The sequence below is a fragment of the Carassius carassius genome, chromosome 12, assembly GCF_963082965.1.
Source record: "Carassius carassius chromosome 12, fCarCar2.1, whole genome shotgun sequence".
NCBI classification, from domain to species: domain Eukaryota; kingdom Metazoa; phylum Chordata; class Actinopteri; order Cypriniformes; family Cyprinidae; genus Carassius; species Carassius carassius.
Genome location: NC_081766.1, coordinates 21,402,342 through 21,410,803, shown reverse-complemented (window position 1 = coordinate 21,410,803; position 8,462 = coordinate 21,402,342).

The window sequence follows — 8,462 nt, the reverse complement described above, 5'->3', positions numbered from 1 at the left end:
AGAGGATTACGGTGAGGCCGGGAGCCCCGAAGCCATCCTAGGAAAGCGCCGGTGTACGAGTCGCCGCGGCCGAACTCTCACCTAAGCGCGCCGCTGTTTCAGTTCCAGGGATTGTGACTGTTTCAGCGTCTTTTGCAATGCGCAAGCCTGTATGGTGGCCCGCTTGTGCCTAAACAAAAAAACCCCCCCAAAAAAAAGATATTTCCCGAAAAAGGTGGAATTTCTGGTGTCCCGGCCACGGCCGATGGTGCTATAAATGTAGTGACGATGCCCACTGCTCAGTGCCCATCTCCACATATAAGCACAGCCCTTCACACAGGGCTCGCGCCCATGAAAGCGACTCAAGTCGATCGCGCGCACTGCATAGTAAACGTGCCCACTCCTCAGTGCCCACAATCACTATGTCACACGCGTCATGTGGTTTCTGTAAAAACGAAACCCGTGCACGTTCGTCCGGCCACGGCCGATGGTGCTATAAATGTAGTGACGATGCCCACTCCTCAGTGCCTCTCTCCGCATGTAAGCACAGCCCTGCACACAGGGCTCGCGCCTATAAGATCAACTCAGATCGGTCACGCGCTCCACATAGTAAACGTGACCACTCCTCAGTGCCCACAAACACTATGTCACACACGGCGCGTGGTCTCTGTAAAAACGAAACCCGTGCACGTACGCTCTGCCCAGGCAGACAGCGAGTCGAAAGCAGTAAATGTGCACACTTGCAGCCCACAGTTACTCGCAGACATCACGTGTCCCACGGGACCCGCTCAGCCCTCCCTCAATCGGTTAAGCGCCGGGACGGGGTCGAGGAGGAGCGATCTGCCCGCTGTGATCAGCGTGCTACCCGCCTCAAATGCCACAGGCGTAACGCCCATGTTACAGCACACCGAAGCGCCGCTGTTGCTCAGTCAACAGAGCGCGCTTCGCATCCAGCCCTTAGCCATTCATGCAGATGCATGTTCAGCGCTTCCAGGGGTTTCGGATTGGGTGCTAGGCATTATAAGGAGAGGCTACTCGCTACAGTTTTTTCGACGCCCTCCGCGCTTTTTAGCGCGCGTCGAAACCACGGTCAAAACAGAAGTAGCACGCATACTTCGGGCCGAAATATCAAAACTTTTGAGCAGAGGGGCTGTAGAGCCTGTGTCTCAAGCTCAAAGCGAGGGGGGGGGGGGCTGTACAGCAGATACTTTCTAGTGCCCAAGAGAGACGGGGGTGTTAGGCCCATACTGGATCTAAGACAGCTGAACAAGGCATTGGTGAAACGCAGTTTCAGAATGCTTACGACCAGGAAGCTCCTCGCGCATATTCGCAGAGGAGACTGGTTCATGTCAATAGATCTGAAGGACGCGTATTTTTAAATACAGATGGCGTCAAGTCACAGGCGATATTTGAGATTCGCCTTTGAAGGCCAGGCATACCAGTTTGCAGTCCTGCCGTTCGGCTTGTCCGTAGCTCCTCGTACGTATTTGGACGACTGGCTGATTCTGGCTCAATCACGAGCGGAGCTCGATCACCTCGAGAAACTCGGTCTCAGTGTCAACTGGACGAAGAGTCGCTGAACCCCAGTCAGATGATACTGTTTTGGGTTTAGTTCTGGACTCACGTTCCATGACGGCGCGGCTGTCACCACAGCGCGCGCTGGGCATTCAGCGCGGTGAGTTCTCTCCGCTGCGGCGCGACCGTTTCGCTCAGAGAATGTCAGAGGATGCTGGGTCTCATGGCCTCAGCATCTCCGGTTCTGCAGTTGGGCCTGCTCCGCATGCGCCCCCTGCAGTTCTGGCTGAAAGCGCGGGTATCTGGTCGACTGCGTCTCAAGGTCAATCAGGGCTGTTACAGCCCTGAAACTCTGGACAGCAAACGACTGGTACCAATCAGGTGTAAGCCTGGGGACTCCCTCGAAAGTGAAGATGGTGTCGCCTGTCTGGAAATGCTGGCAGTGGAGAACGCGCTGACGCGCTTTTGTCCCCGAATCAAGGGACACCACGTCTTAGTCCGTTCGGACGACATGTCTGTGGTGTCCTACAGAAATCGCCAGGGCGGTCTCAGGTCCCGAAACTTGTACAGGTTGGCAGAACGCCTCCTGGTTCGGGCTCAGCGCAACTTGCGCTTGCTGAGGGCAGTTCATGTGCCTGGGCTACAGAATCTGGGTCCAGACAGGCTGTCCAGAAGCAACATTCCCACGGGCAAATGGTCTCTACAACCGCGAACAGTCCGGCTGTTGTGGGAGAGATTTGGCAGGGCGGAGGTGGACCTCTTCGCGTCCCACGAAAACGCTCACTGCCCCGCGTTCTTTTCCAAGGACGAAAGCGCGCTGTCACAGAGATGGCCATGCTGCCCGCTTTATGCTTTCCCTCCCGTCTCCCTCTTTCCGCAGGTGATAGAACGGGTGAGAGAAACGAGATGTTCAATACTGCTTGTAGCACCTTTTTGGAAGAACCAACCATGGTTCCCAGATTTGATGCAGTTAGCAGACATCGCCCCGTGGCCAGTGCCGTTGAGGAGGGACCTCCTCTTGCAGGCCAGGGGCTTGATTTGGCACCCTCAACCGGAGTTGCGGTCCCTCCATGTGTGGGCGCTCAACGGTTACCCGCTGATCTCTCAGTGGGAGTGCTAAATACCATCACTCAGGCTAGAGCTCCGTCGACACGATGGCTGTATGCCTCGAAGTGGTCGGTGTTCTCCAGCTGGTGCACGGCTCGGGGATGTTCACCCCTTAGTTGTGAGGTGACGGAGGTTCTCTCCTTCCTACAGGAGCTGTTGGATAAGGGCAGAGCCCCATCCACGCTCGAAGTTTATGTGGCGGCCATCGCAGCGTTTTCTGAACAGCGCTCGGTCAGTCAATAGGAAGGAACGATTTGATTATCCGCTTCCTTAGAGGAGCTAGGAGGCTGAATCCTCCCAGACCTCCGTCAGTCCCTATATGGGACCTCGCGGCGGTTTTGGAGGCCATGAAGGGTCCCCCTTCTGAGCCTATCCAATCGATTAGCCTCCAGCATCTGTCGTTCAAGACAGTATTCTTGTTGGCTCTCGCTTCAGTGAAGCGTGTGGGTGACCTGCACGCGCTCTCGGTGAGCCTGTCGTGCTTGGAGTTTGGGCCTAATGACTCAAGGGTCATACTCAAACCTAGGCACGGTTATGTGCTGAAGTCCCTCAACACGCCGTTTCGGGCTCAGGTTATTGCCCTGTCGGTGTCAGGAGAGGATGGAGACTCGAGTCTTCTTTGCCCTGTTAGGGTTTTAAGTAGGGATGGGCGTTTTCCACAAATATCACATTCAAATATTTGAGCTTACAAAAAACGAATATTCGAATATTTGTTTAATAAAATTAAGTTTAATGAGTCAGACGTTATTTTTCAGCAACATTTGTTTTCGTCATTTTGAACAAGCTTACAATAAGCTTGAACATTACACATCGTGTTTTGTAGCTGAAAACCTTTAACAATGCGTGCAAACAAACAAAAGTACAGATAAAAAAAAATAAAAGAAAGTGAACAATGAAAAAACGTAAAGCAGCCTGCAGCAATTAGGCTATTGTACAGAATGTAGCTTACACTTAACTTTTAAACTGTCAGCAAATCTTTTTTGCTTTTTTTCTATTGTTTCAAATGTTCTTGTTAAGAAATATGGGCATGAAAACATGATCGGGGGAAAGTCGGCTCCTTAGTCTGTGAACAATAAGGCCGGCCACGGAGAAAACGCGCTCTGACGGCACAGACATTGGCGGGACTCACAAATAACGGTGTGCTAAGCGAATACGTTTTGTGAAGCGCTTCGTGTTTTCGTTTCACCACTGAATGGAATCCTCATCTGGTGGAATACATGGCTCCAGCAAGAACTGTTCCCACTCGTCTCGGCTGGACTCTCTGTAATCATCGCTGGAGAACTGGCTCTGCCTTTTCCGACGAGTGGGCATTGCATCTTCTTCATCGTGGCGACTGCATCCGCACCACTGGCATCAAGGAAAATGTTCTTTTTTTTCTTACTTCTCTCATGTTTTCATCGAGAAACCTGAGATGTTTGTGCCGAGGGTCTAGGGCAGACGCGAGAAGAGGAGTTTTCACTGCATTCTCCAAGTTAGCGGTGTTTATTCGTTGCTTGAGAGATGCTGCAACAATGTTCTTGAATTCGGTCACTTTCTGTGATTCTCCACGGCATATGCGAAGTACTGTAGAAGACCGCAGTTCTTTTAGGCGGCGTTCACATATCGCGTCTTTTGCATGCTCAAGTTCGTTATTTCCAATGTAGGCGCGTGGTATGCACGCTCATAATGGAAGCGACGCGGTCGCGATGCGCACGTGGTGCGACGCGGTCCCATCTTTTCAGGCGCGTCCGCACTGCATCGAGTTAAAAACATCTCAACTTTCAGAATGACACAAGCGCACCGCAGGTCATGTGACAAGAACTAAACATTCAGCTTCATCCTTTCCTGTAACAACGTTGAAAGCTCAGTCAAGATGAAGGAACAGCTGATCATAGCTGTATATGGATTGCCATTTTGAAATAAATTTAGTAGCAGAGCTACTGAAAGCGATTTTTTTGTGCTGCAAATCCATTTATCCTTTGCTGAAATTTCCGCGTCTTCATGGAGAGAACGCGTCGCCTCAGGAGCGCTTCTGCCCGAGCGCTTTGGAAAGAAGGAGAAAGCGGCGGGCATAGCCTTTTCCACGCCTTATTAGGCGCGATATGTGAATGGCCCCTTAATCATTCATTAATTATTTTTTGCTTGCATACACCTTCAAATATGCCGTGGAGAATCACAGAAAGTGACCAAATTAGGTTTTATTGTGAACTTTTTTTTTTTTTTTGCGAAATTCGAATATCATTTTTATTTATCGAATAATTAGAGCAGAACGAATATTCGAATATTCGACTATCCGTGCACATCCCTAGTTTTAAGAGCTTATGTGTCTCGCTCCGCTGTCTTTCAACAGGCTGAGCAGCTGTTTGTCTCGTTCAGAGGACGTTCCAAGGGAATGGCTGTTTCGGGACAGACTCTATCCAGATGGATAGTTGATGCCATAGCGTTAGCTTACGCTTCCAGGGGCCTTCAGTGCCCACTGGGCGTCAGAGCACATTCCACAAGGGGCGTCGCCTCATCGTGGGCGTGGTCTACTGGGATCTCCTTGCAGGATATATGTATGGTGGCAGGTTGGGCCTCGCCGTCTGCATTTATCAGGTTCTATAACCTGGAGGTTCCCGCCTTGCAAGCAAGGCTGCTGTCGGTATAGTTGAATCAGGGCCCTGATGGGAATTCTGAGTTTGTGAGCATTATGCGCTGCCAACTGTTATATGGGCAGTATTGCGTAAGACCCGCATTGCCACATTGGTCAGGCCGTGCCTCGACTGTGTGATGTTATATTGCCGCATCTACGGGTGCTGCTAGATATGGGACGGAGGGCTCGCCCCCTTTCCTGTCCTGGACTCTCTGTGAGTCCCTCGGGTGACTATGCACTGTATATCCTGGGCGTTGCTTCAGGTTTATTGGTGTGTGATCCCTGCGCGCACAGCGTTTTACATGGGGTTCCCGTAGCGTCTTAGCTAAGACGCAGTACGAGAGAACTCTCGTAAGAGAACGTACTCGGTTACTAACGTAACCTCGGTTCTCTCTAGAAGAGGGAACAAGTACTGCGTTCTCTGCCGTGCGTACGATTCACTCTGGTTCGCTTCGGCGATGAAATAAATCAGGTGAGTCAGCCTTTTCGAGCTCCTTTTATAGGGTTGGGCCACACCCGTTTCGGCGGGAAGTGGCGTGATGGGCGCGAAGCGTCCTAATTGGTCTGATATTGCATCAGCCTGCGCTCGATAGGCTGTGCACTTGCTGCAGAGCAGCCAATGAGCGAGTGAGCCGTCTCGCCTATGGCTGTGTACTGCTGCAAATGCGCTATACAAAAATTCAAAATTAGGGATAATTTTTTGCTTCAGTGTTTCGTGAAAAGAGACTTTTCCCGTAGCCTCTTAGCTAAGACGCAGTACTCGTTCCCTCTTCTAGAGAGAACCGAGGTTACGTTAGTAACCGAGTACGATTTAGTCCGAGAGCTCTCAGTCCCTCCATTGAAGCTGTGTGTACGGTATACTGTCCATGTCCAGAAAGGTAAGAAAAACATCATCAAAGTAGTCCATGTGACATCAGAGGGTCAGTTAGAATTTTTTGAAGCATCGAAAATACATTTGGTCCAAAAATAGCAAAAACGACGACTTTATTCAGCATTGTCTTCTCTTCCGTGTCTGTTGTGAGAGAGAGTTCAAAACAAAGCAGCTGGATATCCGGTTCGCGAACGAATAATTCAGTTCACCAAATCGAACTGAATCGTTTTAAACGGTTCGCATCTCTAATACGCATTAATCCACAAATGACTTAAGCGGTTAACTTTTTTTAATGTGGCTGACACTCCCTCTGAGTTCAAACAAACCAATATCCAGGAGTAATGCATGCACTCAAACAGTACACTGACTGAACTGCTGTGAAGAGAGAACTGAAGATGAACACAGAGACGAGCCAGATAGCGAACAATAGGGCCAAGAAGGCCTTCACCACCGCTCCTCTCCTGGTCCATCCCGAGCCCGATAGGCCTTTCATCGTGGAAGTTGATGCCTCCACCGCCAGAGTAGGAGCGGTGCTCTCCCAGCAGCAGGGGAATCCCAGCCGGCTCCATCCATGTGCCTTCTTTTCCCGCAAGCTCAACCTGGTGGAGGCTAACTTTGACATCGGCAACCGGGAGCTCTTAGCCATCAAGCTGGCGCTTGAGGAGTGGAGGCATTGGCTGGAGGGAGCCAGACACCCCTTCCTAGTACTCACAGACCATAAGAACCTTGAATATCTGCGCATGGCCAAGAGGCTTAACCCCAGGCAGGCCCGTTGGGCTCTATTCTTCATCTGTTTTAACTTTTCAATCTCCTACCAGCCTGGATCCAAGAATGTTAAGGCTGATGCTTTATCCCGTTGTTACACTCTCGAAGAAAACCTGAAGGAACCCGAAGCTATACTCCCTGAAAAGGTAATCGTCAGCCCTATCACGTGGTCAGCGGAAACTCTACCCTCCTCCAATTCCTCCACCAATGCCCGCCAGGTTGTCCACCGGGCTTGCGGTACATCACCAGAACACGGCACACTCCACTCATCCACTTGGCTCACACCGCTTCCTCCGTACCTTCTGCCATGGCCACCAGGACTCTGGGAACCAGTTCCTGGGGTGGGCCGAGTACGCACAGAACTCATAATTATAGTACAGACCAAAAGTTTGGACACACCTTCTCATTCAAAGAGTTTTCTTTATTTTCATGACTATGAAAATTGTAGAGTCACACTGAAGGCATCAAGAGCTATTTGACCAAGAAGGAGAGTGATGGGGTGCTGCACCAGATGACCTGCCTCCACAGTCACCAGACCTGAACCCAGTCGAGATGGTTTAGGGGTGAGCTGGACCGCAGACTGAAGGCAAAAGGGCCAACAAGTGCTAAGCATCTCTCGGGAACTCCTTCTAGACTGTTGGAAGACCATTTCAAGTGACTACCTCTTGAAGCTCATCAAGAGAATGCCAAGAGTGTGCAAAGCAGTAATCAGAGCAAAAGGTGGCTACTTTGAAGAACCTAGAATATGACATATTTTCAGTTGTTTCACACTTTTTTGTTATGTATATAATTCCATATATAATTCCACGTGTTAATTCATAGTTTTGATGCCTTCAATATGAATCTACAACCACAGCGTTACAAACAACCATTTTCATAGTCATAAAAAAAGAAAACTCTTTGAATGAGAAGGTGTGTCCAAACTTTTGGTCTGTACTGTATATATATATATATATATATATATATATATATATATATATATATATATATATATATACACACACTGAAGGCATCAAAACTATGAATTAACACATGTGGAATTATATATGGAATTTTATACATAACAAAAAAGCTTGTTTTTCATATAGCCTAATGTTAATTGCACGTGTCTGATACAACACCAGCACTGATGACGCAGTGTTGTTTAATTATTAATTTTTCCGCCTTTTCTTTCTTTACCCCCTGTATTTTAGTAGACTGTGCCATGAAACTGTTTTATTTGTCAAAACCCATCAGACATCATATTGTTTGTATTTGTTTGGTTAAAATTAACAAACTACGAAAAATAACTTGTATATTATACTCGCAAGGCAGCTTTATACACGCAAGCTTTGGATGTGACTGTGAGGGCACATAATGCAGCCTGTCAAGCGCGCGAGTAGCCTACCAAATGGCTTAAAATACTTAAAAGGTGTGTAAATTATACATTTTTGTGACAATGCAACAATTACCCGATTAGTCAAGTGACAGTTCTGTCAGCTGTCCCGATCGAAATGTGAGTCTTGTATCGCAGTGCAGCAGGTCGCTTTAGTACAGACCAGATGCGCTGATGAGATGCGCGCTCCGAGAGAGTTCATGGATTCGAAGGCTGGTTTCAAATGGTTGATTTAATTC